Consider the following 26,755-nt stretch of genomic DNA (forward strand, 5'->3'; position numbering starts at 1 on the left):
CCTCCCTAGACGCTGCGATCCAGGAGCTTTCTCGACGCAGTCGACCAAGGTAGCGCTGTACCACGCTCTGTCCCTACGGCCGGACCCGTGTCAAGATCGCGGGCGCCGGTGCCGGCATTCGAGGACCTCCTGCTCGACGACCCCGAGAGGGGTGTCAACGAGCTCTCGCACTTGTGGCGCTGGACCAGCTGTGCTCGTACGTGCGCCGAGGGTCACGCTGAGCTGGTCGCGCACGCGGCCGGGATGACCATGGTGGACTGACAAGAAGAAGAAGGTGCTGTGGGTGCCGGAGGCCGCAAGCGAGCAGGCGGTGCGCGTTTCGCAGGAGATGGGAGAGCGGACGCGCAGTACGTCCGGCGTCGTGGACAAGCTCACGCGGTGCTGAGGTGCCCCGATAGGCGATAGTGGGCTTCCTCCGCAACGTGCCCGGCGCCGACGACGCATGCTCCGCCCGCTTCGGGCCCGGTCCGTGCCTCCCCGTCTTGGCTACTCCTCGACACCCAGCGCGGCTGGCCGTGCTCGACCCCATCCTCCGCTTCGTCGCGGTAATTGCCACCGTCGGCAGCGCCATCGCGTGCCATGGGCACCACCAACCAGCAGACGTCGCCCTTGTTCAGCTCCAGTTCAAGGCGCAGCACAGCGATCTTCTGACCCTGACGTACGTGCATTGATCCTTCAACCGCTTGGTTGTGTTTGCTTGGTCAGCACAGGTGCTCTGAGTTGTGTTCTTACATGCATATGCATACATTGTTTCATTTGTCTGGTGGTGAATTCGATCGTTAAGGCTAGTGGAGTTTCTTAATAGTTTCATTTGCATTTAATAGCCTGCCACGTATATATTTTTCATGACATGGCATCGTTTTAATGAAAAAATAGAAGAATTCAGTTTTATACGAATGAAACTCTCTTGACACGCAGTTCAATTTGCACTGGAGTGGTTCTGGTCGTCTGCACCTACCCTTGCAGTTCAATTTGCACTTGGGTGAGGGGTAGCCTTAAAAAAAAAAAAGAGCTGCAGTCTGAGCGTCCGCCGCCGAGCGCCCACCGGTGGCCATCTCGGCCCCGGTGTCCACCAAAGCTCGCCGCTGGTTTCTCTGGCCATGGCAATCTTCTCCTCCATCCTCAGTGAGTGCCCCCTTCGTTAGCTACCTGCTGCCTCGCCGGAGCCGATAGCGTCTCCTGCTGGCCGCACGCAAGCTGCTCGACGTCGGGCCCCAATCTGCCGACGTCGGAACTGGAGTGGCTCTGGTCGTCTGCACTCAAGCTGCTCGATGTCTGACCTCAGCACGATGACTTCCCTTGCTCGGTGGTGCTCCTTCCATGGCGACTTCGTCTGAGCTCCTGCCTTCCTCGATGGAGCTCCCGGGCCTTAACTTCCGTCCGGGTGTTGGAGTCCAGGACGCCATCAAGGAAAGGTTTGGGCTTCAAGTTTCTCCTGCTGGTGCTGCTTCTTCTCCCCTTTTCTTAGTTGCTTCTTTTGGTCGCTGCAAATTTCGTCTTTGCCCTGTCTCGGTAAGTCTTATCCTCCAGGCCACCATTGGAGGGATAGCTCGAGATTTTAATGTGGTTCAGTTGAGTTGCCGTGTTTTTGTCTTCTCTGTTTCTTCCAAGGCTGTGGGTTTTCACATCTTCAAATTGGCCAGTTTCGAATGTTCTTGCTATAAGATCTTATTCCACCTCTGGGCCAATGGTGGCCCTCGCTGGGATCTTGAGTTGGCAGCTTTCAACAGAGAAGAAGTAAACTCTTGGGAGCAAGTGAAAAACTCCAACCAGAAATCGAGCTCTTTGAGTTATGTTGATGCAGTGAAATCTGGCATTTTAACAGGAGCAAATTGTTTGCCTATTAGACAATCGGTTTTTAAGCGCATCGTTTTCCCAAAGTCTGCTTGGGGTTCTCGTGCAACTCAGCCTGACCGACATCACCATAGCCGGGTTTGGAGCTGGGACAGAAGGCCCCCGGTCAACAGAGAGCAGGCAGTCAACAATATGCGAGGGAAGGAGGTTGAGCTGGATTTGAATTTGAATTTGGGCCCTAAATCAAGCCACCCGTTTGCTGCTCCAAATCTATCAGAAGATAGGAATCCCAGGATTTGCTCAAGGTGTCTCAAACAAACATTCAAGGAGAGACTGCAGGTTAGAGATTAGATGCCACAAGTGCATGCTGAGGCGGACATGTTGCAGTGGGATAATTAACTTTTTACCATCATAACGGATGGCACCTCCTTAAATAGTAGTTTTAGGTTTGGCGCTACACTTTTAGCAGCAGAGAGAGAAAAACGATACACATTTACCACTTTTGCTCGCGTGGCACGCCAGCTCCGCTGTCCAGCTCGGATCCGAGTCAGCAGCCCCATGCGAAAAGTCAGTCATGCCCCTCCCCTCATTGCCATAGATTAAAGGATGGACGGCTCAAGATAGCCGCAGACAGAGATACATATACTTGTATTTTTAAGATATTTATTTTTTATTTTGCAAATGAAAAAAGAACGTATATGACATCATCATGATGTCCACTGCTGTACAAACAGATAAGCAAGCAGGCAGTGCTACTCGCACCACACGCTCGCATCCAACGTCGCCGCTCCCTGTAGAAAACTCCACCGCCGTCGCCTGTATAGCATGCGCAGGTGCCGATCTCCTTTGTCCCAGCTTAGATCCGGCACTAGGGAATGCAGATCCGATGGTCCGCCACCCTGGTCACCATGGAGGAAGCCGCCGTAGTCGCCGATTCGCGCTGTTTCCGACGGAGTCAGGGGCTCGGGCGAGGCCCCTTCCCCATGGCGCACTCAAGCCGACGAGGGGGCGCAGCCCCCACCCTCGTCTGAGGAGGAGGATCCTGCGCCGCCACGCTCGTGGCTGGGCCCAGCGTGGCCGTTCGGGAGGGATCGAGCGGAGGCCCCGTGCGGAACTCGGAGCCAAGTCGGACGGAGGCCGGGACGACGGTTGGCGGCGTCACCGACGTGCACTCGACGTCGGAGCACTGCAGCCGGCTGAGGCGGAGGAGGCGGGGCGGCAAGCTTCGGGACGTCGACGGCGCGGTTGCTCGAGGCTTCGCCACGCACGTGCGGGGGTAGGCGCGTCGGGGCGGAGTGGCGTGCCGCTATCGTCGGTGGAGAGCGGCTCTGTCTCCTCCTCAAGCCCGACACGGTGGAAGCCGTGCTCCTGCGCGTGCTCCAGGTGCTGCCATGTTCGTCGCCGGCGTCGGGCGCCGCCGTGGACCTGCAGGCCGTGGCCCCGGCTGCCTCGCCCCCAACTCCCCCTATGTCCTGTCAGCCGCCGCCATGGACCCCATCGTCGGCCATGGCCGGAGCTCGAGCGAGGAAGGGATAGAGATAGAAGAAATATATGAGGGGCAAAAATGTCATTTCTTGTGGCCAGTCTATGCTGTCAGGTTGAGTTGGCGTGCCACGTCAGTGAAAATGGCAAGAATGTATCAAATGCTCTCTCTCGATGGTAAATATGTAGGAGCAATTTTAAGAGTGCTATCTGAAGAGGTGACATCCGTTATAATGGTAAAAAGTTAAATATCCTTGTTGCAGTCAATTGTATTGGGCAGCAGCGCCTGGACACAAGCGATGGAGGAGTTAATCAACTGTCCAAGCAGAGCATTAAAGGAAAAGCTCCCCTTGAGCAGCTCAAATGGTTCTCCAAGGTTCCAAGCGTGCCTCTTGGGCCAAGCGCAAGCAGCCCACCAACATTTAGTTCCTTTACTGAATGGTGGAGCGCTGGATTGGTGCTACAGTCGGCGTCTGAGTTGCCTGAGGCCAGAGTAAGGGGGTGTTTGGTTCAGCTAGGAGCTTCTAAATCTAGTCTCATTTAGTCACTTTTTACCCAAACACTATGACTAAATGGGACTAAATGGGCTTTATTCCTCTCTAGTAACTCTGGAGTGATTAAATGAGACTAAACCATTTATGAGGGACTAAAGTTTAGCAACCCAAACCAAACACCCCCTAATACCCTGGACTGTACCTCTTAAGTCTATGAGTGATGGGCCTAATACAATGGAGACCCACAGATCAGGAGAAGAAAATAGACGTAATAATCCAACAGCGCGGGTGCCCCTTCCTCTTCCACCCCATATACCACACTGCGTTGTACAAGGACGGGCTGTGACACCGGTGAAAACCCTCACTGCCACAACTCTTTCGAGAGCAATTCACCAGCATTGTCACCGACCATGGCCTTCCAACGAGCTGACCCGAGACCATTCTTGCCTGATGGAGTGGATTTCGAGCAAGTTCTGAACAGAGTTTTCATGGTGCATGCGGTGGCTCACTCTCGTCCTCAGCCGCGACATGAAAATGTGGCCATTGCAACCATCGCGCCATTACCGGGTAATGCTCTGAACTTCGCTGTGGTCAGAGAAGTGCTTAGAGAGTTCTTTGAGTGGGAAAGAGTTCCAATTCGTGACATTCAGCCCACACACCTAGGACAGGCTTTTGTCTGTTTTGCTTCTGATCATACTAGGGACACCTTTGTTCTAGAAAGCCCCCATCCGTTTGATGGTGTCAACGTCTCCTTTACCCGCCATGATCAAGGGAGGAACTGGCGTAGGGTTAATTTTAATCGGGAAGTCCGTTTGATGCTCCTGGGGTTTCACATAGATTACTGGCAGGATGAGTATGTTGAGCTAGTGATAGGCCCTTTTGGGAAACTAATCAGCTGGACCGCTTCTGAAGCACACCTGGCCAGAGTTTTTGTCAAAGCAAGAGTGGTTGATCTGGAATCAATCCCGCAATTTATTGTATTTACTGACTCTGAAGGCTTTGAAGGAGACTCGTGGACCATACAGTGCGAGATTCTTGAGCAGGAAATGCTTGGTGCTGGACCATCTGATGAGGACCCCATACCAGTGCAGCAACAGGTTCAGGGACATGTCCCTTTTGATTTCTTTGGTCTGGGTCAACAGGTGAATGAACAGCAAGAAGGGCACATTCAGCAGCAGCAGGGCTTGATTGGGGAACCACCAGTGTAGCCAGTTGAGGGACAACAAGACAATGAATGGCCTCCATGGCCAGAAGAAATCCCTGCTGCTCAGGGGATCAACCTCAACCTTGCTCCACCTGTTTTGGAACAGGATCTTAATGAGTTCCCAGTGGCAGATGACATGCAGGAGGTTCTCTTTCACCCCCTGATCCCTGAGGACCCGCTAGCAAACAATATGGAGGATGAAGTGCAGAACATAGTACCACCTATCCAGCATCTAGAAGAGCCAGAGCAAAATGGGCCACAGGAGGAGGTGGCTGAAAACCAACCAGATGAACTTGCAGTGCCTATCCAGCAAGGACAACAACAAAATTTCCTGCATTTGGAAATTCCTGAAGATGAGCTGATGAATGAACAGGAAATGCATGAAATTCAAAATGAGGAAGAAGATGCTCAAATGGAGTGGCAAGGAAATGGTCAGGTGGTTGTTAACAATATTCATCTTGGCATGGTTAGAATTTACCCAAGCTTCACTCCCAATATTTCACAACTGGTTAAGCAGCCTGCTACTGCAAGTCCTTCCCTGAATCATCCCTCAGTGTCTCTTCCAAAAGGCTGGTCAGCCTTCTTTAAAGTGATGTTGGATTCTCCACCTCACTATGACTGGGCCAGAAAACTGCTCCTCTCCACACTTCCTGATATGATGCAGCAAGATGATGATCAGGTTTACCTGCCAATCCCTGCAGTCTGCCCCTCAAAGGACTTGGTGACTTGCGGAAAGCTCACTACTCCCATCAGTGAGGCTACAATAGAGGAAGAGGCTCTAATGAACAATGAAGACTCCACCACTCCAACTAAAAAAGGGCCAAAAGGACAAGTGGACAGTCCCCTATTGTAGAATCTGAGGTCAGACGCAGCCTGAAAGTGAGAGAGAAATGTCAGGGGTTCAAGCAGGGCCTATGCTCCAGAGCTAACTGTTTGGGATGCACCTTGAACCCATCAACCCTCTCCCTTGACCTCATGAAAAGTATTGGAACAAATATCTGCCAGATCAATCCTTCAAAGCTGGAGGAAGGAATCTTGTCCAAGAAAAAGAAGACAAAGCCCATAAGCAAGAAAAAGCAGAAGGAGGATAAGGAAGAAGGCAAGAAAGAAGATGACAACTGAATCTCAGTGCCCATGAAGTCTGAAGCCTCCAAGCCTCCAAATGCAAGATTATGAAAACTGGAAGCCTTCTTATTTTGTATTGTGTTCTCTGTTATCTCTGTATCTCTTAAGGGTACTAAGAACTTGGTGTTTATGTGGCTGTCTTCTTTTGAGACCTTTTTATTAAGTTATCAGTGTTGCTTTTCTATGTTGTGTTTCTCTTTACTTTGGACCTGTGTTTTTGTTTTGCCTCCATATGAGGGTGGACTTTGCTCCTACCCAAAAGTGGCTCTCCTTCCACTAGTTTTTTATGGCTCATAACAGACCTTGGAAGATTTTGTGTTGGAATGTTAGGGGCCTTAACTCTGACAAAAAGTGGAATGCTATCAGAGATAGAATAATAGAAAGCAGATGTGACATTGCTTGTCTCCAGGAAACAAAAAGAGAAATTTTTTATAACAACTTCATCAGAAACTTCTGCCCAACTGGCTTTGACTCTTTTGCTTTCAAAGCATCTGCTGGTGCTTCAGGGGGGATCCTCACAGTTTGGAAAAGTGCTATGTTTAGTGGAGCTGAGATTTTTCAGAATGACTATGCCCTTTCAGTAGAGCTAATATCAAAACTTAATAATGATTGCTAGGTCCTTACCAACATTTATGCCCCCTGTACCCCTATTGGCAAGAAAAACTTCCTAGAATGGTTTGGCAATATTCAGATGCCAGAAAACATTGACTGGCTAATTGTAGGAGATTTCAATTTGCTCAGAAAACCAGAAGATAGAAACAGAGAAGGGAGTGATATCAATGAAATGTACCTGTTCAATGAAGCAATCAGTGCCCTGGGAATTGTTGAGTTGCCACTGCTTGGTAGACACTTCACATGGACCAACAAGCAGACCCCACCTTTGATGGAAAGATTGGACTGGTTCTTCTCCTCTAGTTCTTGGACTCTCAAATATCCAAAGACAGTGGTAAAGGCTCTAGTCATGGAGACATCAGACCATTGGCCATGTGTCATTGAGATTGACACAAAAATTCCAAGTGGAAAAATATTCAGATTTGAAAATTACTGGTTAGACAAGGAGGAGTTTATACCTATTCTGCTGCAAGGGTGGTCTTTGGAACAAGAAAATCTGGACTCAGCAAAAGCTATCATAGTTAAATTCAAGAATCTCAGAAGGCTTCTGAAATCTTGGCAATCAAATTTCCCAAGCCTAGCATCCTCCATTGCTAATGTTAAGGCAGTCTTGTATTTGTTAGATGCTATAGAGTGTTTTAGAGACATGTCCCTCTTTGAATGGAATTTCAGAGACATCATAAGCTCCAAACTCATTTCACTGCTCAAACAACAGAGGACTTACTGGAAACAGAGGGAAAATAAACTGGGTAAAAAAGGGTGATGCTGGAACAAGGTACTTTCATGCACATGCAACAATCACAAAAAGGAGAAACACCATTGCTTTTGTTCAAGACAATGAAGGAAACATCCTGACTCAACATGATGAAAAGGCTAATCACTTTTGGGAAGCTTTCAAGGAAAGGTTGGGTAAGACAGAATTCAGCAGCATGCTTTTCAACCTGGGTAATCTTCTCAGCAACTCTGAAGAATTAACAGGGCTTGAGACACCTTTCAGCAAAATAGAAATTGATCAGGTGATTGCAGAATTACCCAACAATAAATCCCCTGGACCAGATGGATTTTGTAATGAATTTCTAAAGGGTTGTTGGCCTCTCATAGCAGATGACTTCTATAGACTTTGTCATGATTTCTGCAACAGCACCATTTGCTTGAGAAGCCTGAACTCCTCCTTTATTACCCTGATTTCTAAGAAAGAGGGCCCAAGCACTACTTCTGATTATAGACCAATATCATTGCTGAACACATCACTGAAGTTACTGACAAAAGTACTGCCAAACAGACTGCAGAAAAGTAATAAAGAGGCTGATTCACAGAAACCAGTATGGGTTCATAAAGACCAGAACAATTCAAGATTGTTTGGCATGGGCACTTGAATATTTGCACCTTTGTCATAAGTCCAAGAAAAAAATTGATAATTCTCAAGTTGGACTTTGAAAAGGCATTTGATAAGGTGGAACATGAAGCAATCATCGAAATACTAAATGCAAAGGGCTTTGGGGCTAGGTGGATACAATGGATCAGAAATTTGCTTGCTTCTGGAACCTCATCTGTGCTTTTAAATGGAATACCTGGGAAAACAGTACACTGTAGAAGATGGGTTAGACAAGGTGACCCTCTTTCACCTCTTTTATTTGTCCTAGTTGTTGATCTGCTCCAGTCAATAATCAATCAAGCCAAGGACCTAAATCTTCTCAAGCTTCCACTACCCCTAAGGCATTCTTCTGACTTCCCAATTATTCAGTACACTGATGATACTTTGATAGTAATGGAGGCTTGTAGCAGACAGCTGATTACCTTGAAGGCCCTCCTCCACTCTTTTGGTGAATCAACAGGGTTGAAGGTGACTTACAACAAGTCAGTCATGATATCAATTAATATTTCAGAGGAAAGACTTGACCACCTTGCAAGAACCTTTAGTTGTGAGAAAGGGAATCTACCTTTCACTTATCTTGGTCTGCCACTTAGCCTGACAAAACCAAGAGTAATTGATTTCTCTCCACTGGTAAGCAGATGTGAAAGAAGGCTGGCTGCCACTTCAACCTTCCTAAACTATGCACTGTCTCTGGAGGTGAGCTAACATTAATGCAAAACAGAGACCGAAGGCTGCTTGGACAGGTGTTTGCAGATCAAAAGAAGGAGGGCTGGGAGTCTTAAATTTAAGAACTCAGAATGAGGCCTTGCTGCTTAAGCATCTTTACAAATTCTTCAACAAGGAGGACATCCCTTGGGTGTCCTTGGTCTGGGAGAGTTACTATAGTTCTGGAAACCTGCCCCCACAAACAAAAAAAAGGCTCTTTATGGTGGAGAGACATTTTGAAGCTGCTAGACAAATTCAAAGGCTTGGCTATGTCCACTGTTAAAAATGGAAGCTCATGTTATCTGTGGTCAGATCTGTGGAGTAACAAAGTGCCTATGCAGTCCTACCCTGAGCTGTTCTCCTTTGCTAAATCTAAAACAACAACTTTAGCAGCTGTAAAGGATTGCCTAAGCTTAATATCCCTCTTTCACCTCCCTCTGACAAATCAAGCTTTTGCACAACTGGATCAGTTTAGTGCAGACATCAATAATCTGGCTCTATCTGCTGAATCTGATACATGGAACTGCATATGGCAATCAGGTACATTTTCAGTCAACAAAGCATATAGACATCTCAGTGGTCATGCTATAGTTCATCCTGCTTTCAAGAGAATTTGGAAGAGCTCTTGTCAGAATAAACATAAGGTCTTCAGTTGGCTGATGTTAAAAGATAGATTAAGCACCAGGGAGCTTCTCAGAAGAAAGAACATGGACCTTCAAGATTATAATTGTATTTTATGCAATGGATTGATAGAGGAATCATTATGCCACCTGTTCATTTATTGCCCTTTTGCCAATGCCTGTTGGAACTGGCTACAAATTCAGACAGATCAGCACTTGAATTTCTTACAGAACTTGAAGGTTTCAAAAGGCAGCTACAAGTGCCCTATTTTACAGAAATCATAACAATTATGTGTTGGACAATTTGGAAAGCTAGAAATGCACCGATCTTCAATCAAGTCCAGCCTTCAGTGCAAAACTCTAAGAAAGAGTTGAAAGATGAGTTCGCGCTTCTCCTTTTGCGTGCCAAGAAAAAGTACTTCCCCTCAATTGATTTATGGTTAAGCAATCTAGTCTAGTCTCTTTAGCTTGGTTCATTTTCTTTGTTTCCTGTTTTTGTTTCTTGAGCCTCTTGTGTTTGGGCTCAATCCTCATTCCTCTTTTTGTAATTGTTCCTTACGTTTTTTATTAATAAATTCCAGTAGGGGCTTGCCCCTCTTGTTCTCTAAAAAAGCTCTCTTGACACGATTACCAACTCTCTATAAATTACAGAAACACTAAGATGAAACTTTGTATTGAGAGGGAGTGTCATGGCAGTATCAGAAACAACGCAATGTAAGAACTCTTCACTTCACTGAGACTGGCCTAACACCACGATGGATTAGCACAGCCACGTCGGCAATGTGTAAGATGTGTAAGGACTAAGGAGAATCTAAAAGTGATATCTGAAGACGTGACAATCTTCTTTCTCTTTCTCTTTCTCTTTGTGGATGAACTCGTCAAAGTTGATGCCGCCGGCGCGGCGATGCGTTGACCCATCGTCAATATTGCTCTAGCTCGTCCCGGTCCTCGAGCTCCGGCCGGGGCCGGACCGCCGGATGATAGCGCTGGGTCAAGCGAGTAACTGAGGATCACGGCAGCTCCAGCTGGATGCCTCCCGGCTCCGGCGATCTGGATCCCATCCCCATCGGCCTTTGTTGACTCCCGGAGCTGCGTCCCCGCCGACTAATAAGCGCGCCGCCGCCTCCACATGGCCGGAGCTTCTGGCACTTGGCGGCCTCGTGTCTTGCCTCTTCGCCTCGAACTAGAGATCTCATCGCATCTAACAACAACATCCATCACCGCCTGCGGCCGAGCCTACTCCCCTCGCATGCCGGCACACTGTCAGTCTTCCCCTTTCCCCCTTTTTCCATTACCTGATTAGTGACGACATTATTAAGATAATGTCCTGCGCCCCTGATCGGTTCAATAGAACAGATCTGGTCAAGATCGGAAGATGGTGCCAGGCCGAGTGGGGCGCCGCCGTCAGCGTCGGTCCAGCAGGTATTGCAGCTGCTACACCAAAACTCGCCGCAAAGAACCAACCAGCTCCTCAAGGTATTTCAGTAGCGGTCTCGAGCATATCCGCCTCAAAGGCGATGTCAATGAGCAATCATCGTCTGAATGAAGGCAGCTGCCTGCACACAGCTTACTGGTTTGAGCGTATCAGATAGCTCTGTGGAGTGTCTGCGCTCTTTAACAATCCCAGATGTGTGTGTGTGTTCCCATGCAAATCCGATTAACTAATTAACCCAGTAACCCTTGATCATCTATATATAATAATATAAGTCACCTGATATCTACGGCCTGTGGAACAACCAAACTCAAAATGGTTCACCCCTCCTCTCTCTCTTGCTAAAAAAAAAGAAAAGAAAATCCGTTCATTGCATACTGGTCCAATCCTCCTAATGTTTGGTAATTACACTTGGTGCATGTTCATGCATGGTTATTGGTCGTGAAAAAAGAGGTATTAGAGGTCTAGGATAAGGAGATTTCAATTTATCACATGTTTCCAATGTGGCATTCTATCTACTAGATCAAACATGTACTCAAGTCATCTCATGCAACATATATGGTTTTTGTTATTGTACATAGCAGAAAAGCCACCACATCGTGGATCATTCAAGAAGTGGAGTGCCAAAGCACATACCATTCCATTTATTAGAAGAAATTACAGATGGCTTCTCTAATGAGCGGAAACTTGGTAGTGGCGCGTATGGAAAAGTCTATATGGTAAGGTTGCTAAAAAAAAAGAAGTAATTGCAAACAATTGGGTGAAATAGTGACCTCATTGTCATTGACACACAAACCACACATTACATGATGAACATATTGCTCACTTTACTACTTTATTATATGCATAACTGTGATTCTATGAGCTGGTTGGGCAAATGGGGCAATTTTTATGGAAGCATAGGGCTGGTTCAAACCCAGGTTTTTTGTTGTAAAAAAAACCCCCAGGTTTTAATGGTTGGTCAAAGTGCTACAAAGGTCAATTTGGCTATAGCCTAGGTAAATGATATGCATGGATCGCTAAATATACCCATAGCAGAATGTGGAAGCAGACCAGTATACCTAACAAGCTAAATTTTGTTGTTTTATACATGTTATATATCATTATAAGGCTATAAGCAGAACATTAGACAATGTGGGATGCTGAACAGGGAGTGCATAATGATGGGGAGAAGATTGCTGTCAAGATGCTTTATGACATGCCAGGACTTGAGGAGGACAAATTTCTAAATGAGTTTAACAACCTTGCAAGGCTCCATCACCCAAATATTGTGCAACTTGTTGGCTATTGCTATCAAATTCAGGAAGAATGTGTTGAATACAAAGGAAGAGTAGTTCTTGCTGAAAGGATTCGTAGGTTGCTCTGCTTCGAGTATATGCGTAATGGAAGCCTTGACAAGTATCTTTCTGGTATGATGGAGCTCTACCTGTACCATTCTAGCAAGTTAGAGAACCATACTTTGAATTTACTTTGTGAGAATATATACCCTTAATTTGTTGCTACAGACGAGGATCATGGACTTGATTGGAACACATGCTACACACTGATTAAAGGGATCTGCAAGGGCTTGAAATATCTTCATGAGGAATTGGAATCTCCTATTTATCATTTGGACTTAAAACCAGCTAATATATTGCTGGATGAGAACATGCTGCCAAAAATTGCAGATTTTGGCTTATCAAGGTTCTTTGGAGAAGAACAAACACATATCACAAAAAGTTCTGTAGGAACATGGTTAGTTTATACCATTTCACGTGAACTGAAATTTTCTGTAACCAGAATATTGTGTTTGCAGTAATGGATAGTTTGATGCAGTGGATACTTACCACCAGAATACATAGAGAGAAACATAATCTCAAGTATGTTCGACATATTTAGCTTGGGTGTTGTAATCATAAAGATAATGACAGGACGTATAGGCTACATCGGAAGTGCTGAAATGCCTCCCCAGGAGTTTGTTGAGCTTGTAAGAAAAGACAATTTCTATCATTTTCAACAAATTGTCTTGAGTTGCTTGAATTTTTTTTATAATAATAATAATAATAAAGTTTTCCTAACATGATACCATTATTCATGTTCTAAATTGATAGGCACACGAAAACTGGAGGATTAGACTTCAGAAAACACCGAGACACTTGTTTAATTCATATTCAAAACAAGTGAAGAGATGCATGGAAATAGCTTTAAGATGTGTGGAAGCCGACCGATACAAAAGGCCAAATATAGGGGACATTGTCAAACAACTGAATGAGACAGAGACAGACACAGAGACAGATCAGGTGTGTTCAGTTTTAGTATTCATTTCATTGTTTTTTTTGTTTTTCGTTTCTAGTACCATATACAAAAAGGTATCTTTTGGATTTCTCTTTGTTGCATCCGGTGAGGAATGACAAACAAACTGAACAAACAGTTTTTCACCTGTCATGGATTTTCACTTGGGCACTTTCTGCAGCCCAATATAACATTTGACAGCAGGGTTCTTCTGTTTGTGATTTGAGATAACAAGTGGGATGCAAATGCATCATACATCTTGCTTGAAGCCGCATAGTGGCTGCTGTTTATTAAACAGGAAACTTATTCTCGCGAAGTGTTAGTATGCCATGTCTCGAGCTATAACAATCTGGGTAGAATTTTCAACACAGGACAGTCCAACAGTGAAATCATTGGACTGTGAGGAGAAACTTCCTGCGATGTCAGTGGGGTGATCAGGGCAGACCCACCCTATTGGCATGGTGGAGTGGCACCCCCAGCTAGCAGCCTTCAGTTACATCCAACCCTCTTCCTCTTCATGGCCCTTGCTTACCATGCGACAAAAGCCATACCAAAGGCAGAGAATAATGCATGAGATAAACTGTTACGTGGCTGCTAGGATTGAGAGGAGAGAGGCGAGGGGAGCGACGGCGGCTAACGTGCTACAGTACCCGCGGTGCTACAGTACCGCAGGTACTGTTCGCAGCGGCGGCGGCTAGGGCTGCAAGGGCGCTGGGGGAGGCCGGCCGCGGGGCTTCGCCCACGGCCGGCAAGAGAGAAGGGATTTCCTTCTAATCTCTTGCTTGATTATAGATTGATACATCTCCTCTCATTATATAGAGAGGTCTGACTTAGCCCCTAAGCAAGCGACTAATTAACCTTAATGGGCTAAGGCCCAATAGGCCCTTGACTCCTATAACACTACACCCCACCTGGACATGCAGCTCGTCCTCGAGCTGCAAGCTAACGATGACACTAACGATGCCTCCACTAGACACAAACCTAACACCTAAAAATAAGCCTTTTACATCTCGGCTTATTTTATTGACCTGAAGAAGACTACGACTCTTTATTTTTGACTCCTGAAGATACGGCGGGCACCCTCCGCTTGCTGGACCAGCACGTGTGTAGCCACCTGGATCCCATGGAGACCATCGGAACGAGAGGGGTGCATGGGTATGGCCACCTAGAATTAGTGGCAACAGCAACCAGCGGAGACGTGCTCGTGGCGGACGGTGGCGGAATGCGATGGCGCTAAGCAGTGCGTCCCCGCCGGTGACAAGGAGGGAAGCTGCTCCCATATCGCCGGTGCCGCCATGCTTACGCCTGAAGACAACAGCAGGTCGGCGTGGTTGCTTGTGGCCGTCCGACCAGGCGAGGTCGACCGACCATGCTAGGTTACGCTCCCCTATGCTGAGGTCGACCACCGCCAAGGTCGCCTCGTGCATAGGTGAGCGCATCTTCTGCAGCCGCCGGCGCGCTAGGAGGCCACGCGCCGCAGCCTGCAGCCGCACCACCGCAAACACCTTGCAGGCACTTGCCCGCGCAATCGCCTTCCTCTTCGTGAGCTGCAAGGCTGCTGCTGTAGGGACGACTGGCCGCCGCCGCTTGAAGATGGGGTGTTGTCGTCCCTGCCGGCGCGCTAGGAGGCAATACGCCACCGCCTGCAGCTGCGCCGCCGATGCCTGGATGTCATCCACGCCCCCGTAGAAGACGCCATCGCTGTCCTGCTGTGGCGGCACGGGGCTGGGGGTGGTGAACGACGGGATCAATGAAGGAGAGGTGGAAGACGATGGCCTGGCATCGGTGGGCATCCCGTAGGGGTACGAGATCGGCAACATCTGCTGGGAAAACGGCAGGGACGGCTAGGGTGGTGCTGCGTAGGTCGGCATCGGCGGATGGAGGTACTGGAGGATGGACTGCATCGTCAGCCGCATCTCCGCCATGCCATTGCTGAGATCGACGATGGCCGCCGTTGTTTGCTCGGGCGTGAGGATGACCCGCGGGGCAGCTGGCGCGCCCATAGGCAGCGACGACGTCGGCACCATCGCCGACGTGGAGGAGAACGCAGGTGGCGGCGCGGTGGTGGTGGCAGGCAGCAGCGCCGACGGAGACGCTGGCGGCAGCGGGTGGACATGATCGAACCACATGATCGAACCAGAGATCTCTGATACCAGATGTTATGTGGTTGCTAGGATTGAGAGGAGAGAGGCGAGGGTTGCGACGGCGGCTGGCGCGCTACAGTACCGCGGGTACTGTTCGCAGCGGCTGCGGCTAGGGCTGCAAGGGCGCTGGGGGAGGCCGGCCGTGGGGCTTCGCCCACGGCCGGCAAGAGAGAAGGGATTTCCTTCTAATCTCTTGCTTGATTATAGATTGATACATCTCCTCTCATTATATAGAGAGGTCTGACTTGGCCCCTAAGCAAGCGACTAATTAACCCTAATGGGCTAAGGCCCAATAGGCCCTTGACTCCTCTAACACTACACCCCACCTGGACATGCAGCTCGTCCTCGAGCTGCAATCTAACGATGACACTAACGATGCATCCACTAGACACAAACCTAACACCCAAAAATAAGCCTTTTACATCTCGACTTATTTTATTGACCTGAAGAAGACTACGACTCTTTATTTTTGACTCCTGAAGATACGGCAGGCACCCTCCGCTTGCTGGACCAGCATGTGTGTAGCCACCTGGATCCCATGGAGACCATCGGAACGAGAGGGGTGCACGGGTATGGCCACCTAGAATTAGTGGCAACAGCAACCAGCGGAGACGTGCTCGTGGCGGACGGTGGCGGAATGCGATGGCTCTAGGCAGTGCGTCCTCGCCGGTGACAAGGAGGGAAGCTGCTCCCATATCGCCGGTGCCGCAGAGTTGGAGTTCGCCGCCCACGAAAAAAACACCATGCTTGCGCCTGAAGACAACAGCAGGTCGGCGCGGTTGCTGGTAGCCGTCTGACCAGGCGAGGTCGACCGACCATGCTAGGTTACGCTCCCCTATGCTGAGGTCGACCGCCGCCAAGGTCGCCTCGTGCATAGGTGAGCGCATCTTCTGCAGCCGCCGACGCGCTAGGAGGCCACGCGCCGCAGCCTGCAGCCGCACCGCAGCCGACGCCTGGCGGGTAAGCATCTTCCCCGCGAAGGGATCCGGCAGTGGCTCATCGGAACCTGGCATCGGGAACTCCAACTTGTAGAACTTGGGCGGCGGCCGAGGGCGCCGCGCCCGTGCTGTCCAGCGAGGGCGACGCGGCGGAGAGCGTCGGCAGCAGGCTGCCACTCCTATAACATAAACTCTGTACAGCTGTAGGCTGAAGGGGTATGAGCTATAGTGGGTCAGCAAAGGGAGATGAATGTTGGGGGGGGGGGGGGGGGAGTAAGGGCCAGCACAGCAGTCGATTGCTTAAAGCAGTTCACCAGTCACAGCAGCCCCAATAGTGTCTTGTGCTTTATGCAGCTACGCCTCAACAGATCCTCTCTTGTTTTCAACTCATTCGCGTGATGTTGTGTCCTCTGAGGGAGAGAAAAGAGACTATTTCAATCATCTTATATTAAAGGTTCCAACAACAGAACCTTCACCAACAACGACCACTCCCATGCAAAATTAAATTAAAAAAAACATTTTTTATTGTTCAATAGAAGGTTATTAATAATTTAGATTCTAAACATATGATTCCACATGTAAATACTATAGTATCTATATGTGTCTAGCTTTGGTATTGGCAAAGTTTGTCATTCGCCACAGCTAAAATTTGGACTGGGTTTGCCATTGCCAGGAAACGAGTACAACTAAGTTGATGGGATATGTGGGGAAGTATCAATTTGGCCGAACTATAAGCGAAGGCAAATTCACAAAGGTCAAGATCGCATTGGACACTGAGACGGGCGGACTTGTAGCCATCAAGATCCTAGATAAAAACGAGGTCCTCAAGCACAAGATGGTTGAACAGGTCACACTCAATCACACAATTTGAATTATTGCTGCATTTTTTAATGATTGGGATATTTCACATCTTGTAGAATTGTGGTCCCTTCAGATTCTGCTCGCCCTCCCCCTTAGTGTCTTTACTTTTTGAATGGCCCATGAGCTTTGCAACTTTGTTCAGCACTGAATTAACTGTGTCTGGTGGAATTATATGTTGTTGATGAAAAAACTGCATGGTCAAATGCAGGTTAAGCGGGAAATTTCGACGACGAAGTTGATTATGCATCCGAATGTTGTTCAGATATATGAGGTACCTTTCTTGATCTTCTACTTGATCTTACAAAGCTTTTGATCAGAAAAGATCCAAGTCAGATATTCCCAACATAATCATTTAGCGTGCCTATTTTCATTTCACTATGAGCAGGCAATCGCTGATCTTTGACAAATCAATGTTTTCATTAATCTTTAGGTGATGGGAAGTAAAACAAAGATCTACATTGTGTTTGCTATGAATTTATTTGACACAATTGTAAGTGATATGCACATTGTCCATTCTAGTTTATGTAGTTTCTGCTGTACCCTCCTCCCTTAGTCTCCATGTCCAGAGAGTTCACTTATGACTGACATTTCTTTGATGGTAAACTTTTTGTGCTCGTCATCATAAAGGGTCAACATGGTCGAATGAGGGAAGTTGAGGCAGGGAGGTACTTTCAATAATTAATCGGTGCTGTTGATTATTGTCATAGCAAGGGTGTGTACCACCGGAATCTAAAAGTGAGCTCATTTCTTTGTGTCCTTTTTTCTGTAATTAAGAGATGCATTCAAAATCTAAACTATGATACTTGCAACCTGAAAATCTACTGCTTGATAGATATGGGAACCTGAAGGTCTCTGACTTTGGGCTTAGCGCACTATCTCAGCAAATCAAGGTAATGACTTCTTGATATATGTCTCTGAGTTACCAATGAATACTTGAGTAATGACAGGGTAAAATGAACAGTTTTTTAGTAATGACAGGGTGTTTGAAAATTTCCAGACCCCTCAACATATTTTAAAGAATGTTTCTTGTCTCTTTTATATTGTCCAGGATGATGGACTGCTGCACACAACTTGTGGGACTCCATACTATGTTGCACCAGAGGTAATGTGTTATGACCGGGCTGCAGTACTCCAGGCGCCAGCCCAATAGTGGCTAATAAGCCATATTTATTAATTTTGGGATTTATTTTTATATAATTAGCAGATGACTTGAGGGGTTAATTAGCAAAAGGATATTTAGTTCTACAAATACTTTGTAATCAGGATTATTGAGATTAAGCAGAAACAATCTATGGTTTCCGGCTTCCCCTGAGAGCCAGGAGTTCCTAACCCTAGCCGCCTCTACTGTTCACGCGTGAACAGTGCCGCGACTGTAGCTGCGCGAAGGTTCTAGGGCTACAGCTGCAGCCACGGCACCACCTCGCCGCCGCTCGACGTTCAAGCCTCGCCCTCCGATCGTTCACTCCTACAACCTCAGATCGGTACGAGGGAGACCACAGCAGCATATCAACCTGGTATCAGACTTGGCCATGTCGATCCCGCTGCCCTCCACCACCGTGCCCCCGCTCTCCGCGGCGGACCCGCCAGGCACCACTGCACCGCTGTCTGCGGTCTCCACGTCGGCCGGGGTGCCGCAATCCTCGCTGCAGATGGCCGCGGGTGCGTCGTCCTCCGCCGTGGGCGTCATGACGAACGAGCAGTTGACGGCGGCTGTCCTTGACCTCGGCAAGATGGTGGCCGGGATTCATGGGTTCCTGCTGGGGCCGCAGCCGAACCCGCCGCCGACGTCCCAGCAGCTGCTGCTGCCGCCGCCGCCGCCCCTAGCGTCTTCGACCGCCCTGTACTCCTACGGCATGCCACACGGCGATCACCACCTCACCAGCGCCGTCGGTTCTCCCCGCTGGTGTGCCAATCCAGGACATCAAGTTCCCTCACTCGCCGTCCCCGATACCGGCGTGGCTCACGGGCGCCTTGCCGCCGGTCTACTCCACCACGCCGGCGCGTACGTCGATCCCGCAGGCGCCCCACATCACCGCGAGTTTCGGCCATGGGGGCGCTCCGGCGTCGGGCACCCTCTACGGCGGCGTCGATGGGGCCCTCTTCCACGGCTCCAGCCTCTGGCCGCCCCCGACGTCCGACGTGGCCCCATCGGCGGCCGCCCCCGCGGCGTTCGGCGCGGCTGAGTTCCAGCCGAAGGGCTACAAGCTGGACTTCACCACGTACGACGGCTCCGTGGATCCGCTGAACTGGCTTACACACTGTGAGCAATTCTTCTGGGGCCAGCGCACACCGGTGGCACAGTGGACACGGATGGCCTCGTACCACCTCACCGGCGTCGCTCAAACGTGGTTCTATGCCCTCTTGCTGGACGAGGGTATGCCCTCCTGGGAGCGCTTCAAGGAGATGTGCCGCCTTCGTTTCGGGCCACCCATCTATGGCTCGCGGTTGGCCGAGTTGGGTCGGCTGCTGTTCCACTCCACGGTCCAGGAGTTCGCGGACCGCTTCCAGACGATCCTCGCGCACTCCCAGGACATCTCCACGCGCTAGAAGGCGGAGCTCTTCGTCGGCGGTCTCCCGGAACACATTCGGGTGGACGTCGCGATGCGCGCCCCGCCCGACCTCCAGTCGGCGATGTTCCTGGCCCACGCCTTTGAGAGCCGTGCCACGGCCACGGCAGCCCTGCAGCAATCGCCGCAGCAGCGCGGCGCTCGTCCACCGCCACGGCCGGCCCTTCCTCCACGCCCTCAGGGGGCGGCCGCGGGCCCTGCCGCCGCACCGGGCATCCCAGCACCGGCCACAGCGGGCGCGGCACCTGCTGCCCCGGGCGCAGCGGCACCGGCCCGGCCGTCCCGCCGTCTCTCGCCGGCCGAGATGCAAGAGCGCCGCCGCCAAGGCCTCTGCTACAACTGTGATGAACAGTATGTGCGTGGGCACATCTGCCCCCGCCTGTTCTACCTGGAGGCGGACGACTTCGTCGACGACGACGGGGCGCCAGCGGAGGACGCTGTGGCCGCGGCCTTGCCTGAGGAGCCGCACGTCGACGGGGCCGCCCACGCTCACGCTCTTGTGGTTTCTATGCACGCTCTTGCAGCGATCAGGACCTACCACACGATGCTTCTTCCGGTGATGATCAAGGGCGAGAGCCTCCTCGCCTTGTTGGACACCGGCTCCACCCACACCTTCCTCCAGGGCGTGGCCATGCACCGCCTTGGGCTTGCTCCGCAGGGGGGCGACCAGCGCCGTGTCACGGTCGCCAGCGGCGAGCGCGTGCCGTGCGAGGGGATCGCCCGCGACGTCCCCGTCATCATCAGTGGGGCGCCCTTCTCCATCACCTGCGTCGGGCTTGCGCTGGGCTGTTTCGACTTCATCCTGGGCGTCGACTTCCTCGGCACGTTGGGCCCCCTCACCTAGGACTTCGAGGGGCTCACCGTGTCCTTCCAGCGAGACGGCCGCCGCGTCACGTGGCAGTGTGTGGGCGCCCCGGGCGCGCCCTCCCAGCAGCGTTCGTTGGCCGCGGTCGCCACGGACCCGCAACAACCGCTGCTGGACGAGCTTCTACTTCAGCACAGCGCCGTCTTCGACACGCCGTGCGGTCTCCCTCCGGCCCGCCCCTACGACCACCGCATCCACCTGTTGCCGGGGACCGCTCCAGTAGCAGTGCGGCCTTACCGGTACCCGCAGCTATAGAAGGACGAGCTCGAGCGGCAGTGCGCTGCCATGTTGGAGCAGGGCATCATCCGCCCCAGTACCTCTCCGTTTTCTGCACCGGTGCTACTGGTCAAGAAGGCGGACGGGTCGTGGCGCTTTTGCATCGACTACCGAGCGCTCAACGACCGCACATCCAAGGACAAGTTCTCGATCCCGGTGGTTGACGAGCTCCTCGACGAGCTCCATGGAGCGAAGTTCTTCACCAAGCTTGACCTCCGCTCCGGGTACCACCAGGTGCGGATGCGCCCGGCGGACGTCGAGAAGACCGCCTTCCGCACGCACCACGGCCACTTCGAGTTCCTGGTGATGCCGTTTGGGCTCTCCAACGGCCCAGCAACTTTCCAGGCGTTGATGAACGATGTGCTCCGCCCGTTTCTACGCAGGTTTGTGCTGGTTTTCTTTGACGACATTCTCATTTACAGCTCGTTGTGGTCCGAGCACCTCCAGCACATGGGCCTCGTCTTCACCGCCTTGCGAGCACACTGTCTCTTTTTAAAGAGGTCGAAGTGCTCCTTCGGGGCCCTCTTCGTCGCCTACCTCGGCCACGTCATCTCCACCGACGGCGTCGCTATGGACAGCGACAAGGTGGCCACGGTCGCTTCTTGGCCAACGCCGCGCTCCCCGCGGGGTGTGCGCGGCTTCCTGGGGCTCGCCGGCTACTACCGGAAGTTCATCCGCGACTTTGGCTCCATTGCGGCGCCCCTCACGCGTCTCCTACGGAAGGAGGCGTTCGTCTGGACAGCTGAGGCGGACGAGGCTTTCGCTGCCCTCAAGCGGGCGCTCTCGTCGGCGCCGGTCCTGCAGATGCCTGACTTCGAGCGCCAGTTTGCGGTCGACTGCAATGCCTCCGGCGCCGGGTTTGGCGCCGTTCTGCACCAGGGGGCGGGACCCCTGGCCTTCTTCAGTCGACCGTTCGCCGCCCGCCATGTCAAATTGGCGGCGTACGAGCGCGTGCTCATTAGGCTGGTGCAAGCAGTCCACCACTGGCGCCCGTACTTGTGGGGGCGTCGGTTCCTCGTCCGCACCGACCATTACAGCCTGAAGTTCCTCCTGGACCAGCGGCTTTCCACCGTGCCCCAGCACCAGTGGATCAGCAAGCTGTTCGGGTTCGACTTCATCGTCGAGTACCGTCCCGGGCGGCTCAACTCGGCGGCCGACGCGCTGTCCCGCCGCGACGAGGAGGCTGCGTCGTTGTGTGCCCTGTCCGGGCCGTCCTTCGACCTCTACGCCGACATCCGCCGAGCCACCGCGACCGACCCGGTCACGCGCGACCTACTGCAGCAGCTGGCGGCTGGCTCCCTGGACGTGCCGTGGGCAGCCGGGGACGGTTTCCTCCTCCACGGCAAGCACATCTACGTTCCGGCCCTCGACGACCTGCGTCACCAGGTGGTGGCCCTTGCACACTCGGCTGGGCATGAGGGGGTCCAGAAAACCCTTGTGCGCCTCCGAGGTGATTTCTACGTCCCCGGCGATCGCCAGCTGGTGCACGACTTCGTCCGCTCCTGCGACGTGTGCCAGCGAAACAAGACGTCGACCACTCAGCCGGCCAGCCTGCTTCAGCCCCTGGACATCCCGTCCCAGGTGTGGGCTGATATCTCCATGGACTTCATCGAGGGTCTTCCAAAGGTGCACGACAAGTCGGTGATTCTGACGGTGGTCGATCGCTTCTCGAAGTACGCCCATTTCATCGCCCTTAGCCACCCCTACACTGCCGCCTCGGTCGCCCGCGCCTTCTTTGAGGGGATTGTGCGCCTGCACGGCTTCCCCAACTCCATCGTCAGCGACCGCGACCCGGTCGTCACCAGCAATCTGTGGCGTGACCTCTTCAAGTGTGCAGGTGTGAAGCAGCGACTTAGCACGGCGTTCCACCCCCAGACCGACGGCCAGTCGGAGGTCGTCAACAAGGTGATCGCGATGTACTTGCGCTGTGCGACCGGTGATCGGCCGCGCTCGTGGGTCGACTGGCTCTCCTGGGCGGAGTACTGCTACAACACCTCATACCACTCTGCGCTCCGGGCAACGCGTTCGAGGTGGTGTACGGGCGCCCCCCACCCTCCCTTCTTCCGCACCAGGAGGGGGCAGCCCAGACAGAGGCGGTGGACGCCATGCTGCGGGATCGGGACGCGTTCCTGGAGGAGGTTCGCGAGCGTCTTCTCCAAGTGCAGCAGTACGCCAAGCGGTACTACGACGAGCACCATCGCGAGGTGGAGTTTGACGTGGGAGCATGGGTGCTGCTCCGCCTGCTGCACCGACCCACCCATGCTCTCACCTCGCCATCGAAGGGCAAGCTGCGTCCACGCTACGCCGGGCCGTTCCAGATCGTCGAGCGCATTGGCCCTGTGGCCTACCGCCTCCACCTTCCCGCGGAGGCGCGCCTGCATGACGTCTTCCATGTGGGGCTGTTGAAGCCCTACAACTACACCGGCTCTCCACCTTCAGGTCCGGCCGTGTTGCCCCCGGTCCAGGATGGGCGGCTGTTGCCGGCGCCCGAGCAGGTGCTGCGTGCCCAGCTGCGACGGGGTGCTTGGCGCCTACAAGTCAAGTGGCAAGGTCTTCCGGAAGATGATGCGACATGGGAGCCACTGGAGGACTTCAAGGCTCTCTACCCCGATGTACAGCTCGAGGACGAGCTGTTTGCCGAGGCGGGGAGAGATGTTATGACCGGGCTACAGTACTCCAGGCGCCAGCCCAATAGTGGCTAATAAGCCATATTTATTAATTTTGGGATTTATTTTTATATAATTAGCAGATGACTTGAGGGGTTAATTAGCAAAAGGATATTTAGTTCTACAAATACTTTGTAATCAGGATTATTGAGATTAAGCAGAAACAATCTATGGTTTTCGGCTTCCCCTGGGAGCCGAGAGTTCCTAACCCTAGCCGCCTCTACTGTTCACGTGTGAACAGTGTCGCCGACTGTAGCTGCACGAAGGTTCTAGGGCTACAGCCGCAGCCGCCGCTCCCTCGCTGCAGCCACGGCACCACCTCGCCACCACTCGACGTTCAAGCCTCGCCCTCCGATCGTTCACTCCTACAACCTCAGATCGGTACGAGGGAGACCGCAGCAGCATACCATAATGCTAGAAAATGTACAAACTGATTCAATACTGGATGTTACGGCAATCACCATTTCATTAGGAATACAATGACTCAAATATTTCTACCAACTTCATAACAGGTCCTTGCAGGCCAAGGCTATGACGGTGCAATGGCTGATGTGTGGTCATGTGGAGTTATCCTGTTTGTTATGCTTGCAGGGTATATGCCATTTGAGGACTCTAATCTTATGATGTTGATTAAGAAAGTGAGCGTTGTGTGGCTTTCAGATCATTTGCTGCAGTGTTGCTTATTTATGCTTATTTAACTTCTCACTTCTATTCCTCGCAGATTTCAAATGCAGAATTTGCATGTCCACTGTGGATATCTTTTCCTGCCAAGAGGTTGTTAAGAAGAATTCTTGATCCAAATTCAATGACGGTATGCCAGGGCACAAAAGCTGTTTGAAAGAAAATACTAGTGAAACAATGTTAACATAATGGAATAGAACAGATCCCAACCAATCACTTCCTTGAACACTATCCTAACCCATCATGCAATATACTCCCTAGTAGGCTGATAGATCACCTGATATTGGTGATATCAATCATCCAAATGATATTCCCATTGATCCAGCGGTTGTAGGGCAACCCAGATTGACACAAAATTTGGATCCTAATGCATTTATTAGTACGCAAATAACAACTATTTTTGTGGTAAATATATTAAATTAGTAAAGAAAAGAAAAAACTGTACAATGAGTTAAGGCCAGAAGTGGCCTAAAAGAGAGAAAGGGAAAACAAAAGAAAGTTAGTGAAAGGAGTTTTATACGAGCTAGGAAAGGGGCTCTTTTCGTTCTTGAATCACAGAAGCACTACTGGATGTAATCAAGAAAAGAACCTTCAGTTTTCTTTTACAAAAGTACATACAATGTGCATGTTTCTAAATGAAACCCTTTGTGTGAGGAAAGAATTGCAACTCATTCAAGGAGGAACAATTGAAACTGGATTGTGGTTCATCTTCATCATGATGATGTGCTGAGTCTGGTTTCAAAATGAATGATTCATAATTCTATGTTGCTTCATAGAATTAGACTCATGTTTTGGTAAACCATGGCAGAGAATAACTATCCCAGAAATATTAGAGGATGAATGGTTAAAAAAGGTCTGCAGGAGCCCAGATTTGGACGAAGACTATGACACTACATTGGATGATGTGGATCCTGTCTTTAATGATTCAGAAGTGAGTAAATGGTGCATTTCTATGTTCTTTCTCATGCATAGTGTCGTAGATTTTACTTGCCAACTAGTTTTATTATTATTATTATTTGACATCATTCAGGAGCACCACATGACAGAAAAGGAAGAACCAGTAGCTCTGAATGCATTCGAACTGATTTCAATGCTAGCAGGCCTAAACCTTGAAAGCTTATTTGACTCAGAGCAGGTACACGATGTTAATGATTCCTCTATAATAATCTTGAACTTTGAAATTGCAATGTGAAGGGCGGACCTGGTGCAAGCGGTAGAGTCTTACAGCCTATGACCGGAAGGTCCTGGGTTCGAGTCGCGGTCTCCTTGCATTGCACAGGCGAGGGTAAGGCTTGCCACTGACACCCTTCCCTAGACCCCGCACAGAGCGGGAGCTCTTTGCACTAGGTACGCCCTTTTTTTGAAATTGCAATGTGTGATAGCTTAAATCATCATAATTTTCAAAGGACATTGCATGATGACATGCACTTGAATTTCCTTTAAATTCTGCCAGTGAAAGTCAATTGCACAATTATAAAGGATGTTGGAACCTAATACTAGTTCTATATGCCTATATGATTAGAATGTTAGCTCCAAAAATTTTACAACTTTTCACAATTTAGGATTTTCCATCAACATATTGTCACCATACTATGGTTTTGCAGCCTTACTCTTCTGTACTTTCAATTTACATTTTTAGTTACTGTATCTGCAGGATTTCAAAGAAGAAACAAGGTTTATATCAAAATGTCCACCAAAGGAAATTGTAACCAAGATTGAGGAAGCTGCAAAACATCTAGGATTTGATGTTCAGAGGGAAAATTACAAGGTACCTACCCATAACTCTAATAACTGATTCTTCTAACATTTTCTTGAGGGCACGACTTCTCGATACGAATACAGACTTTAAATGGATCTTTCTGCATGCTAAAGGTTTTCTTTTTTATTGTGTGACTAGTTGAGGCTCAAAAAGAGAAAGGCAAGGATGACGGGAAACCTCATTGTTGTTGCTGAAGTAATGCTTAATTGTTTTTTTTTTCTTAACTGCAATACCTCTGCAAACTCTTCATAACATATTTATATATTCATCAGATACTGCAAGTTGCACCTTCTCTTCACACGGTAGAAGTCCGAAAAGCAGCAGGTGTCACTCTGGAATTTCATAAGGTAACTATCAGGCACGCTGAAGATGCGGATTAATCCCTATCCATATGCATCTCTAGTCACCAGTAGTTTTGGATTCACTAAGTTACTGCAGTTCATAATTTCTCTTGTTCTTTCAACACTCTGGACTTGTGTAAGCTGCAAATTTCTGCAGTTCTACAAGGACCTTTCCAATACCTTAGAGGACGTCATCTGGAAATCCGATGATCTTCAAACACAACATGCTTCTTAGCAGAACCTCGGAGAGGAAGAATGGCAAACTATTTTGATTCTGTAGTCTGTACTGTGCACTGCATTCTGCACGTAATGGTGGATGGCCCAGGAAATTGCGCTGGTACTCCACCATTGTTGTAAATGCTGCATTTTGAGATTCAGTTGAAGGAAGTAGGTTTTGAGTATGTGAGTTTTGTATATCCGTATATGCCTATGAGTCATGTGGAAACACTATGATTAGTATCTGCGAAATGAAGCCCAGAATGTTCTTGCTATCTTGCCCCCATTTTTCAGCACTGAACAGAAGGGCTTATTCTGCCTGCATTT

General features: G+C 50.1%; 1 pseudogene; it reads left to right on the forward strand.

Moving 5' to 3' along the window:
- Window positions 1–119: 119 nt before the first annotated feature.
- On the forward strand, window positions 120–26,702 carry LOC136483472 (CBL-interacting protein kinase 32-like; annotated as a pseudogene).
- The last annotated feature ends 53 nt before the right edge of the window (window positions 26,703–26,755 follow it).

This window comes from Miscanthus floridulus, chromosome 9 (genome assembly GCF_019320115.1).
Source record: "Miscanthus floridulus cultivar M001 chromosome 9, ASM1932011v1, whole genome shotgun sequence".
NCBI lineage: Eukaryota > Viridiplantae > Streptophyta > Magnoliopsida > Poales > Poaceae > Miscanthus > Miscanthus floridulus.